We start from the raw sequence: 14,796 nt of genomic DNA, 5'->3' as shown, positions 1-14,796 counted from the left end.
ACCCTATCCCCGGGCTGTATTGAAAAAAAATATGAATCATTATTATAAATCCAATTATGTGTGGTAAAAGTGATAAAATGCAATGATCAAGGCATGTGAGCCCTGCCACTGTTTTCTATTCCATATTCGACGCAATAAAATCTAGGTCTATTAACAACTCTTTGATATTTATCTTTGAGTGTGAGAAGATTCATGCGAAAAATACTATTGCAGCATAGAATTTATATTACTCGGTAGTTGAACCTACTGTAGTAGAACCAAATAAACGCGATTTAGAAATAATATTAATGAAAATAAATATTGAGAAAAATACAACTTTTTATCTGCAATAAGTGATTTCCTAGGGAAAGAAGTGTCGAAGCATTTTTCACTATTCTTGTCGGGCCTATCTTGATGATTAAGGGTTTAACTGAAAAATACACATATTTAACACAACTTTAACCTTAATTTTATTTTGATATAGGAGCAATACGGACTTTCCTAAATTATTTATGACGTTGTTCTTCACACACGTTTTTTTATCATTCAATGTCTATTTCGTTCTACCACTCCTTATTCACTATGAATTTCTTGATATTGTTGAACATCTCGTATGTTAGGAATTTTTATTACTTATATAAAACTGATAAGATTCGAGTTGTAGTCTTACCACTGAGTAGCGTTTATCTAGTCAGCTTCAAAAAAAACCGTATAAACGTAAGCAGATTAAAATGGCTATATTAATTTATTTTGTTATTAGAAAAAATAGACAATGCTAAATTAAATTTATTAACTGCCTTCTTATAATCATTACGCAACGTTAATTAATCATTATAATTATTACAATTAAGTGTAGGTATACTAAGTGTTTTGTATAATATTATATTATATTGATATGATTACGTATTATATATTTTGATTAGGGTCAACCACGGGGGTCGACACAGATGATAACTTGTCACACCCACTGGCAGTTAGTTACATATGATTGGATTTTGTATACAATTTTATTCCTACTTCATTATCATAATTTTTTAATGAAAACTCCTTACTTCGTAAGTCGAAGCACCAGTTGATGAGCGGTTACCAGTACCGTTTCCATCGGAGGCGATGATGAGCTGGTGATCTTCTTGTATAACTCACCTAGCGGTAGCGGTGACTGAAAGCCTTCGATTGGGCATAAATCACTTATTATAAAACTGCCATCTTACGGCCTTCCTGATAAGTTATACAAATGGGTGTTCAGAGCACCAAGGTTGTTAACAGGCGCGAGAGACCCGCAAGGATGCTTCCCATCCCCCCACTGTTTCTTCATCATATCAATGATATGCTGCAAATCTGTGGCATTTATTACAACGCAGACAACAGCAACCTTACACTGTCTATGCCAACATCTCTCAGAATAGATTCGACGATAACCGAAACACAATGTGCTATGCAACATTTCGGAATCGGGCTTGCTTAACTTAGTACAGTTTGAACCCTAAGAAGACACACGTTTGTGCGTTCACTGCTAGAAAGTCTTCCAATGTTGCATCTCCTTGCCTTTGCCACAGCTTATATTACTTGGCTAGATATATCAACCGACGCGCGATCAGTTCCTTGATCATTAGTCAGTTCCTTGATAAGTCACGACGTCAGTAAGGCGAGATATAACTCCAATTTACGCCATCGTCTGAAAGTATATAATGGGCAAATTCGGCTTTGGAGTACTGTTCTCACATCTGAGTGGACTCTCCCCATGACCAGCTTCTCCCATTTGACGGTATACAATTCGAAGAACAGGTCGAATAATTTGGCGTTGCATAGAGATGTGGGATCCCCTGCATCGTGTACCGCATATATCAACGGAGAGAGCTCAGAGGAGGACGCGCATCACATTGATATCTGCCATGCCACGACCGCACTTTCTCTAGAAACTTTTTGCCACGCACAGCCACTTTATAGATTCATCTACGGGCTGCTGTATACCGAACCGATAGGACACAGGGACCTATGAGTGTCGAGCATACTCCCATCTCAAAGGCCGGCAACGCATCTTTTGCCCCATAAATCTAAAACGTAGACACAGTGAGCTTACAATTTAATATGTTACTAGCTGACCTGGCAAACGTTGTTTTGGCATATCAATTATTTTTAGAGTTAGTTCTGTTGCAATGTCCGTTTCTTGGACATTGCAACAGAACTTTATTTTTCTAAAATAAACGTAGCCTAAGTTACTCCTTATTACATCAGCTACCTGACAGTAAAAGTCCCGCCAAAATCGGTCCAGCAATTTCAAAGATAAGCTGGAACAAACAGACAGACAGACAGACAAAAATTATAAAAAATGTTATTTTGGTGTATATACCGTATATATATTCATATACATGTAGTAAAAAACGGTTTTTTTTTTTCAATATTACAAACAGAAACTCCAATTTTATTTATATGTATGGATACAGAATAAACGTTTTATATCATTTAACATATTATTATGTCACTTAATGAACACTTTGCTCTTGTATTTTTTTATACAGACTTGTTAAATGAACCTTACTTTAGGGCGGTAAGGTTTAATTTGCATTAACAGATGTTTTTATTATAATTATACTTAATTATTGAGGACAATTTAAAGTGTAACCTTTTCATGTTATTGTGTATTTAGGTTACTATAATATATTGCATCAAAATAAATTTATACGATTTGGGTTTTTCCTCATAATTATGTAATTTTTAATAATAATTGTGGATTTTTTAATTTTTATTTTATGTTCAAACTGATGACATGGATATTTTTCACGTGAAGTTAACTATCGTTTAGTTTTAACGTTATTCATAGTTAACAACGAAACAAGTGTCAACTGATCAATAATGAAAATCGTTATAAATAACTAGTGGACCCGACAAACGTCCTGTACCTACACACGCCTTAAATTTGAAAAATCGGTCCAGCCGTTAGGCGTAATTCACTAACATACACATGAGAATTATATTATATGGGCAGAATTGAGAATCCTAACCAATCTCAAATTTACTGGAACACACAAAAAATCATCAAAATCGGTCCAGCCGTTTAGGAGGAGTTCAGTTACAACAGACGCACAAAATAAATATATATATTAAGATGAGCCCAAACACACTGTGTTAATTTGAAAGTTTTATGAAAACATTGTCTCCTATAGTATCCTATAATATATATAAGACTAAGTACCGAACATTCCTTTTGGCTCGAGTTCGGGGAATCCATGAATGACGTCCTAATATTTAACTAACTTTAGACTTTATTAATATTTATCGATTTTCACGTCTTACAATTGAAATTCACAATGCTTACAGCATACTTAATACGGCCACTTTTAGGTCCTTAAAGGGTGGGTCCACAGGTCGTCTAAGAACTATCCATTGAGATTTAGTGCTAGATTTTTGGTTGATTTTATTATTATCACATATAAGTAACGTACGTTGCCTATACTTGATATACTGAAAAATTATAATGTTGCCATCGTTATAAAATATGTGAACATTAAAACTATTAATTTTTTTTCTCGGTGGTCTGTTTAAATTACCTACAATTATATTAGATTAATAAAAATAATGCAATATTTTTTGGGATGTAAAAAATAGATTAAGATCGATTCTCAGATCTACCAAATAGACATAATATACAATACACAAATAAAATTTGAAAAACAAAATTTTATGAACGATGCGGGATTCGAACCCACGACCTCCGGTGTTCCGTGCCGGTGCTCTAACCAACTGAGCTAACCGGTCTTTTTGTTTTTCAAATTTTATTCGTGTATTAATCCTAGAAGTGAGGGTTATTACTTTAAACATAACATATTGTTTATAATATACAATTTCATAAAAATAGATCAAGCCGTTTCGGAGGAGTTTGGTAACAAACACCGCGACACGAGAGTTTTATATATATATATATATATGTATAAGATATAGAAGATGTATATAGAACTGTAAAAAGGAAAAAGTGCGATGGACTTCTCGGATGATATCATGACGCTTCGAGTTATGATTACAATTACCACTGTTGTAGAAGTCACTAGATATCCCCTTGGTGACAATAACGTACTATGAAATGCTATCACGTAGTTCGTACATAAATTGTAGCCAAATAAAATAAATTTATAACATCTATACATAAAAATAAAATTGGCAGCGTCTGTTTGTAATATTGAAACAACCATTTTTTACTACATATATATGAATATATATACGGTACATACACCAAAATAACATTTTATTACAATTTTTGACTGTCTGTCTGTTTGTTCCGGCTAATCTCTGAAATGGCCTGACCGATTTTGACGGGACTTTTATTACGCAGGTAGCTGATGAAATAAGGAGTTACTTAGGCTACGTTAATTTTAGAAAAAATCTTTTATTTTACAAAAATAAAGTATTGTTGCAATGTCCAAGAAACGGTTTAACTCTTAAAATAATTGATATGGCAAAACAACGTTTGCCAGGTCAGCTAGTATTATATATAAATAGATTTAAGTACATCAAATTAAAAACGACGCAGTTTACGTACGCTTGTAATATTAATACGAAGTCATTTTCCGTGAAGGTATAGTATGAAAGTCTGATTATTTGTTTGACGTTTAGTCTCACACTACTCAAGGCCAACACACCTAATCTTCAACCTATCGCGGCTAGTCAGGCGACAATCACCTTCGGAGTATCTTTTCCGCTTCCGATATCATTTTTAAACACACAAACACAAAGAACTAAATAGACTTCATTGTAATTTGTCGATTATTACTTGCAGTTAAGGCGAAGAGTAAGCAGAAAACATGCAAACAAGGTGTTTTTAGACAAGTTTTTTGGTGAAAATATAGCATTTCGCGCTATGTACACTACTTAATCCTGTTACACATATACTTAAGTCTTATTTGTAGGTTTCTAATGCTTGCTGTTGGTTATAGTTTTCACTCCAGAGCCTTTTTGACCTACCACTTTTCCTTGCAGTTAAACAAGTTTTTTGGCATGGCATGACGCCATTTTTTTTAGTACAACTCTCAGAAAAGTTGTTCTTATAGCTTTACTTTTGTGTGTAGGTATATTTATTCAGATTAGTAATGAATAACAAGGATTGTAAGCTTATAAACTGTTTTCCACGCAAGAATTTTGAAAATATTGGCTTTGTTACATAGATGGCGGGCCGGAAGCCGTGAACTCATATCGCTCAAGGTCGCTGGCATTTAGTGTCGCCTTAAGGAAAACGGCTTGTGAAATGACTTGATGATGAATGTTTGTGCTTTTTACATGTTTGTTTCCAAATCACGGATGTTTATAAATACATATTTATGTATGTATATTTGAGTATATAGTAGTAGAAATATCATAGTAAATTATTTAATTATATTAATTAGTAGTTCCCTTGATTTCTTCATGATTCCATCATCAGAATGTGACTTCAAGACCATGGGAAGTTTTTGACTGTTTTGGAAATTTTTTTTTCGGGCCTACCCTTTCAAACGAAAAAGGATTTCAAATCAGTTCAGGCTTCGAGTAATCGGGGAACATACATAAAAAATAAAAGATTCCGATGAATTTTTTGAATTCGGTTAATGAAACAAGAAGTTAAATTATCATTTAGAAAATAGGTTCGTGTGGATCAAAACCTATTGTTTCCGTAATTGCTAGCAAAGTGCAGACAATTGAATGTCATTTCAGCCAAATCGTTCATTGTTTCAAGTGTAGGTATTTACGCTTTAGTGTTACAAGCAACCGAAGCGCTTGGCAAGAAAGAATTCGTGGACAAACATCCGGGAACGGACCAACAGTAGATCAGTAGAGTAGAAAACCTGTTTCGCTGAACACAAATCAGATAAAAGTAACTTGAATTGTACTTATAGTATTTATTAAGTATTCGAATACATTACTAAAGAGTGAGTGAATTTACTGGGCTAATTAGACAAAATCTTATGTCTCAAATGACGTCCGCAATAGAGATGCCACACAGGATGTAGGTTCAATCAAGAGTCCTAAAAGTATAATATAATTAGCGATTCAATTCCGATGCAGTTCAATTTAGGTACCTTAAATGAATCGCTAAGACACGTACCTAGAAGTGCCTATTACTGAATGGCGTTTGATCGCTTAACGAAAAATGAACGAAATAAATTTGTTCGCGGTTCGCGGTGTGAGAAAGAGATGACGCTGTACAGTTGTTGCGTAAGTCTGTCTCTCTTACTCGAACCGTACGCGTTGCGTTTCGAAACATAGTTTATATTATGATATTTAGAGGTATTTGCATAAAAATCGCAACAAATACATTTTAAAATTGTGATTTATAGCATCAAATTATAAACCATTAAGCCCTTATTATTACTTATTAAATATTCTATTTTTCTTATTAATTATTATATACTCAGTGTTAAATTAACCTTTTTTTTTCAATTTTATTGATTTTCTAATCCATATTTTTGCTGCTACGAAACAACAGGTATGAATTCTTTATGAAATGCCTTTTGATGGACTTAAATTTTCCGAACACTTACAATTGTAATTTATATATTTCAACGAACAAAAAGCCCCCAAACTTTTTGAAAAAAGCTTATATTTTGACGTCAGAATTTTCGATTGAAAATTAGGGTGCTTTTTTGATATTAAGTTAAAATAAGGCGAAAAAATAAATATTTTAAATCAAATAAATTACAGTGTATTTGGGACATAATAAGGTAAGTTTTCACCAAATTTCGTAGAAAAAAATTTTTTTTTTGAAAAAGATATTAATAAAAAACCAAAAACTTGGTTTTTAGAAATTTTCATCTAAATTTTGAGGTTATGTGCAAAAGTGTAATTACAAAAGTTGTAGATCTCTTTATTACCTACAACTTTGCCAATTAACTTTTGCCATAGGACGTGTAGTTTTGCCGGAAATCGAGATAAACCGTTTTTTACCCTAAAACACCCCCCCTTTTCCACTTCCCGACCTCAGATCGCCCGTAATTTATTTTTCCCTTAATTTTTATTATATTCTCGTCCTTTTCCAATGGGTTTCATCCTACTATTATTTTGTTTCACTTTTTATCATTTTCAAAGGCTTCGGCACTGGTCTATATGTAAAATGTCTACAAATAGACATTTTGCTTAGGAATGGTTTGTTCGGACGTATAACGTTTTGCAAGGCAGCTTGTCATTCGAAAAACTTCAGAATTATCATTGTATTGACAGTGTTGTCAACGATATTGTAAACATTTTGCATTTTCTTTGTTTATCATCAGTTATAACTTTATACCAAGTTTATTTGTAAGGCCGATTGTGTTTACGTAAAAATAAATTGATTTAAGAGGAGTTCGGAACGCACCTTCACTCATATTGTTGTTGTTGTTGCGATTTGTTTTGAAAGTTAAAATATCTCAAACTATTATTGATAGTAACGAGTAATTAATCGAATCGAAAGTGTTTTTAACTTGAAACTTTGGTAGAATAGTTGGTAATACGAATAATGGCCTCAGCTCATCACAAAGTTACTACTAGACTAATTATTGTTTAGACAACCAATATCGCTTTATTAATAATTCTAATTATTCCAAAAAAAATCCGATTGTTCCCGTTATATGTCTTGTTTACGCAGTGTTGTGTTTATTTCTTTTTTTTTTCATGAACTCGAAAATTAATCAGACAAATTAAAAAAAAAAGCTCTAGAAATCACTTTTTTACATTCACACATAAAAACACAAAATATTCCACAGAAATACCTTGATTTATTTATGTTTTCACTATTTTCTTAAAAGTTATTAATAAGACGAATCACTTCCCGCTAAGGAAGTAGCAACTTTTTTTTAATCGTTCACTTTGACGCTTAAGCTATACAGATTAGGTTGAAATATTACCTCATGGTACGAATGAATGAACGAACTAAAACAGTTTGCGATTCAATTTCCGACTTGATTTGACGTCCATCTAAATTCGATCCCCTAAATGACGTCGTGGTATGAAATAGCAAACCAGTTTATTTTAGGTCGTCAATTGAATCGCAATAACAGTTCATAGTAGGCCCTCTGAGCGGCACTATATTGTAGTGGGCGTATCACTTACCATCAGTCTTGGTCATCACGTCACCTTTTCTCATTAAACAAAATTAAATATTTCTTTAGTTTGTTGATAAATGTAACAAGACAATCTAATACAGAACACGACACCATTATATTTTTTTAATTAATATCCGTTAGCACACATAACAATAAACACACTAAAATTAAAACGCGGTCCAATTTAGTCGGAGACTAATGGACACTAAATTGTTTCATCTATTCCGTCTCTTTCTGACACCTAGGTTTTTATGTAAGGAAAGTTATCTCACTTTCACGTAGGCTTCATCTTATTACGGTAGTATACTAAGTTTATGGTAGCGAATGATATATCAGTTTAAAGATCATTTATTCTCACTAAAAACATTACAAACTGTCACTTACATGAGAACAATATTTATAAACAATAATCTATGAATCGTCCTTATGATATGAATATAAGTGTGTCCACTTGAAAAAGATAGAAGTATCTGCAATACATTTCGCTAAACGAAGCTTAAATAAATTAAAAGTGCTTGCATCTTTGATATCCGAAGATAGTCCATTGTACAGTTAGCACCTTCATATGTAATTGTTTTCAGTCCATAATTGGTCCTTGGATTTGGTAGTGTGAAGTGATCATTATTGCGTCTATTTTGTTTTTGTTTGTCAATAATTTTTCTAATTAGTATGCAGGTTGTGTATTTGTATAACTGTAATATATTCATAAATTTAGTTTCTTTATAAACTTTCTCTGTAGGTGTTAGAAATGGATAATAGAAAAGTATTTTAATTAGTTTGTATTGTATTACTTGTAATTCTTTTTACTTATATCCTTATAATATGTGTATAGCACGTCATTGTGTGTTAAACGTAAACAAATTACTTAATCATTGGCATCTTTACGGTCTTCTTTTACAGACGAGTAATATAACGAAGCCATAGAGCTTATTCCTAATTTATATTTAGGAACACATATGTATATATTATACATAAATTATATCATCATCAGATATCAACCTGGTTAGTAATCATATCTAAACGACTTTTTACTAAACAGCAATTGCTAACGATAAATAGAAGTGTAGCATATTCCTGTATTACAAAATACATTCTGTATTGCTCTTTATTAAAAATAATTAACTCGATGATAGTAGTTCTTGCAACACACACAAACATATATATTATATTTAGTAAACAATTGTCACGTAAAATATAGGTATATGTATATATTATATTAGTAAACAATCGTCACGTAAATTTACTTGAGAAATATATTTTTGTTTTTGAGGGATTTATGGAAATACTAGCTGACCCGGCAAACATTGTTTGGCCATATAAAGTATAATTCACGAGATAGTTTTATAAGTAATAAAATATTGCCTATATTATAGCCTGTACATCATTTTGTTCTATTGTCAATAGTTTTTGCAGCGCACGCAAAAATAGGTTTTCGATTTTACACCTTGTGTTACAAAATAGCAATTTTATTACGGATCCCTAATTTTGAAAAAAATAAATAAATGGACTACCCAACACTGAAAGAATCATTCAAATCGGACCAGTAGTACCAGAGATGAGCGCGTTCAAACAAACAAACAAACACTGCAGCTTAATAATATTAGTATATATTTAAAACAATATTTTTTCAAGAATCCAGCTTAATTATTGACTATCTATACACGATTGATGACACTTTTTTAGGATAAAAACTCTTAAATAAATATATAAATGTTTAATTCTTAATCGAAACGTGGCTATAAATAAAAAAAAGTGTCGTTGTATTTAATTACTGTAAAAAGTGAAAGTGCCTTATTTAAATTAAAACTATTATTTATTTTTTCTGTTCCGGTTAAACTTCGAAACAGCTATTGTTAATAAATAGGTCATGGTGTAACGAGAAAGCTGTTAGAAACAGATGGGTCATGGTGTTAGGTGGTTTAATTTAAAAAAAATGGATGAGCGTTACCTTCCATACTCTACTAAGGTCACGTAAATGAAGTAAATGAAAACTACGCGTGGGAAACCCCCATCTCAGAGTAATACAACTCAAAAAACGTGTAAGTACGAAATACATAAATCGTCACCTTTTTGCTCTTAATAGTGATTTTTACAACACTTAGTCATAAGGGATTGCTTGTGACTAATTCTACTAGGCTTCATAAGATACATAATAGCTTTAAGGGTAAATGTATACACTTCTATAATAAAGTCCCAGCCACTGTTCAGGCATTATCTATAAATAAATTTAAATATTTTATAAAAAAAAATGGTTCTGTCGTAAATCCTATTACTAGACGACTAGATTGTGATTATTTTATAGCGATAGAAATGACTGTAGGTATAATATATTGCATATTGTTGGAAGTGACATCAAAAAGAATTCTAAAGGAATCGATTTTGAGAAAGTGAATGCCTTTTATGCCTTTTATATAATTAAATGTATATTATTGATTACGTATTACGTAATAAACATAAAATTATTTCAACACCGCTATCGCTAGTAAAACAATGCTACACTACAAATTAGGTCCACATATCGGATGTGTCCAGTTAAACTGAACGAGTCCTACAAACAGAGAAAGATATTAGCATTTAAATTTGATGCCATGCAGCTTTGTCGTTCATTTATACAGACCTAGTTAAACCTGTTTACTCATTTTTCCTTGAATGATAAACGAACTGCATTATAGAAATATTCCACAGCCTCGTCACCTGCGTGACGACCCATATAGCCGAATGGTTAGTGACCCTGACTACTAAGCTAGACGGATTCGAATCCCGGTAGGTGCAATCATTTATATCATGAATATGGATGTTTGTTTTCGAGTCATGGATGTTTATATGTATGTTTAAGTAAGTATATTGTATTAAATATATCGTTTTCTTGTGCCCGTAGTACAGGCTATGCCTAGTTTGGAGCAAGATAATTTGTGTAAAAGTGTGTCGATAATCTTATTATTATTATACGAGAACATTTACTTCTAATCAAAAGTATGTACCTATATATAAGTGTGCATTCTACTTGAAAATGATGGGCCGAATATTGATTTATTGGTTTAAATAATATTTAGGTGGCACTTTTCAGGCTTTTGAGGTGACATTTCCAAAAATGATTTCCTATTGCTCAGTAAGGATATTTAAGGAAGCTCGGTGCAAAGCTTTAGCTCAACGATAATGAATCATCGTGAATAAACCACGACAAAATAATATAATCATATATTTACCTACTTTAAAAAAAGCTGTTTGTTTTTTGTATCTCGTTATGTGGTCTATTGGAAACCGGCATATAGGGTTCTTATATTTTAGACAATATTATTTATACATACAAGGGTTGTAATGCATCTTGATAAACAATTACACAAAAGAAGATCTCTGTTATTTGATTTTTGTTATATGTTTTTACCGTTCTACTATTAAAAAATGCATAATTTATAATATGAGGTTTCGTAGACACTTATACAGCTGTCTTTTACTCACTCACCAGTCGTAATTACAATATTACACTTATAATTGCACATAATTCTAGAAAAACGTTCGAAAACACAATCATGTCGAAATTGAGTTAAGAACACAAAACTGATCACGTGATTCATATTAACGGACTGACAAAAGTTAGCAGCCCTACTTCCACTCTTAAAATGACATCACGACTTAGTAGCCCAACCCACATGTATGGAATACACTAATATTTATTAAACTTTAAACATGAATTCCTTAAAATGTGATGATTGTGGCTTGGAACATTTTTCAGGAACTACGTCCAATTATGCTAAGTTACAAAGGTCTTATTGCTAAGTGCAAAACCTTTTAAGATGAATACCGTATGCGAAAATATGTGTAGAATACTCATATAAAATAGTATGAATTATAAACGCCCAAGTGTGAGTCGGACTCGCCCATGAAGGGTTCCGTAGCAGCAAGTAACACATAAGATAAAAGTTCTTGTAGTTCGTAGTAACAATTTATGGCGTATTTAAAAAAACTACTTACTAGACCTCGTGGAATCCAATTTTCGGTGGAAGTTTGCATGGTAATGTACATCATATATTTTTTGGTTTAGACCTATCATCATAGATACGAGTTTGATGAAAAAAAATTTTTGATTGTCAGTTCTAAGTATGGGGAACCCCCAAAAATTATTGTTTTTTTTTCTATTTTTATGTGAAAATCTTAATGTGGTTTACAGAATACATCTACTTACCAAGTTTCAGTAGTATAGGCTATATAGTATTCGCAAAAAGAAAAAAAGTGGCTGTGACATACGGACAGACAGACATGACAAATCTATCCGTTTTTTAGCCATTTGGCTACGGAACTTTAAAAACAAACATTCTACGATCGAACGAATATAAAGAAATGAATAAAATCTACCAACAACCATACTAAAATTTTACACTTATAGGTACTTGTTACTTTTACACATACTAAAAGTTATCACTTAATTCATTAATTTTATTACAAATTGAAAAGTGTAATATGACGCGCTTACGGAAATTGCTTTTATCCAGTTTTGCGCGATCGTTACAATCTATATTTAATATATATTATGTTATAACTAGCTGTGAATACCCGCTTCGCTGAGTCATTCTTATTTCCATAGTTATTTGTTAATGTTAATAATCGATTACAAATTACTTTACAATTTTTCATATAAAAGACACATTTGCTTTTTTCTTATTAATTTATTTATCTTACTTTGCCAGTTAGAAGATCTGCTTCCGTTTTCTAAATAATTCTGGAATATTCTAGATCATTCTAGGAGTTTCTAGAATTTTTTCAAACATTTCAAATGTGCTCGATCATTCAGAGCCTTGCAATATTATTCTAGGATGCTCTGGATTATTCAAGAAATATCTAGATCATTCTGAAACTTTTTTTTTTATACGAGTAGGCTTACATTTGAAAACTTCACAAATAATTCTACAATCTCCATTTCATTCTAGAACAATCCAAATAATCTTAGAATAAATATATGTATAATATTATACATATTATAATCACGGACTAGTAAAAAAAGAAGGACTCCGCGCCGTGATATTAGCAAATGAAGCACCTTTATGCTAGTGTGTGTGCGGTTACGGGGTATACCAGTTACACATTTTTTTCTCCCTTAAATAATCATATGTCCTCAAATACTTTTATATTATTGTTTTTACACTTTTTTACAACGCATGACGGCATTTTTGCGACGCAAACTGATCTGTCACAGACGATCGGAAATCTCATAATGGCGGCCGATCGGCTTGTATTAGTGTAAGTGTATGCGTGGGGCTATGTATTTACAAAGTTTACCGGCTTGTTTTGGTGCCTCACTGTTATGTAAGGAGACACGGAGTCCTTATTTTTTTACTCGTCCGTGATTATAATAAATAATATTATCTGTGCATTTGTGCACGCTAATCTCAGAAGTTATCACTCTTGTATTGTGGCGGCCTGCCTCTAATATTTTGTAACATACCAGTCGGTTCGCAAACAGGTTAAGATAATTGAAGTAATACTCGATGTTCTACAGACGCGATAACTGTAAAGTCATGATTGCAAAATATTAATTAATACTATCGTTTCTCTATCATTTTGATTTCTCCAAAACAATTGCCTCGATCATAATAGGGCTATTTTAATCTATTTTAACGTATAAAAATGAAATGGTCGGACGTCGCAACTATGACGTCTTGAACATAACGTATGCCAGGGCATACAAAACCACAAATGAATAATTATTTTAAGTAACTCATTTATTACAACATTATAAATTTATAGACTCACATTTTTACTATCAAAGCGCCGTTCAATATTATGAACTGAATTTGAATTTGTACGTTAGGTACGCTAATATAATATTTATAATAATTTTAATAACAACAAGACTAAGCTTCGACTCTAAGTACACGAAGCAACTGATAGGCCCATGATATGGCAGAAAGCAAGAATAATATGCGATCACAGCGCTGTCTGTTAACCGCGTTCCTTTATGGTACTAAACCAAACAAAGATTATTCTAGAATACAAGTAAATTATTAACCTAAAAACATTTTGCATCGGAATTGCAAATCTAAAACATTGTCATCACACCTTCGAAACTTCAAGATTTGTGCAACCCTTTAGAAGTTCAGTAAAAGTTCAGGGAAAGTTATTTTAGCCTCAGACCAAAAAAAAAGTTAAAATGCAACTCTCCGAAGAGTGAAGTGGAACAGGTTCTCATAATATGTGGTAGGTACGTGGGGCCGGTTTGCCATGACAATTAAAAAAATTACTAACGTTTTTACCAATTTTACAATATTTTTTATGATTAAACAATAGGACTTACGGTGTCTTATTATTTAATTTCATATTTATTTTGAAATAATAAAGTCGAATTCAGAACCACTTATTTTGCTTGAAGTCGGTTTAAGCGCACTGATAAATGATTATAAGAAACAAATGGTAAGGTAACATTCCATAGGTTTCATAATGACAATACATCCATTCTAAAAGCATTATCCTCAAAATATTAATTTTAATTAATTGATGATATTGGTATCCAGGTAACTAAGGTGTAAATTGTAAAATGTAATCCTACTTTTAATCTTTTGAAGATTATTTCTTATACGCTTTTACAACACAATTCGGCAATTTTACTGTTTAATGTTATTTTATTAAATACATAAGTCGAGAGAGCTCCACTGACAAGTCAAGGCCGTCTTAACTTTTTTATTTGGTCCAAGCAGTACGTAATATAGCAGGCAAGTGCAGATTACATTATTAAAATTTAAACATGACTAGACATTATCATTTAACTCACAATCTGATTGTA

At 32.1% G+C, this 14,796-nt stretch overlaps 1 protein-coding gene across 2 annotated transcripts in view; it reads right to left on the bottom strand.

Moving 5' to 3' along the window:
• LOC126978436 (calcium-binding mitochondrial carrier protein SCaMC-2) overlaps positions 1–14,796 on the bottom strand; it is a 43,087-nt gene that overhangs the window by 15,797 nt on the left and 12,494 nt on the right. The window lies entirely within an intron of this gene.

The sequence above is a fragment of the Leptidea sinapis genome, chromosome Z, assembly GCF_905404315.1.
Source record: "Leptidea sinapis chromosome Z, ilLepSina1.1, whole genome shotgun sequence".
In the NCBI taxonomy this organism is placed as follows: domain Eukaryota; kingdom Metazoa; phylum Arthropoda; class Insecta; order Lepidoptera; family Pieridae; genus Leptidea; species Leptidea sinapis.
Note: the sequence above shows the minus strand (reverse complement) of the source record. Positions and strands in the feature narration are given on the sequence as shown.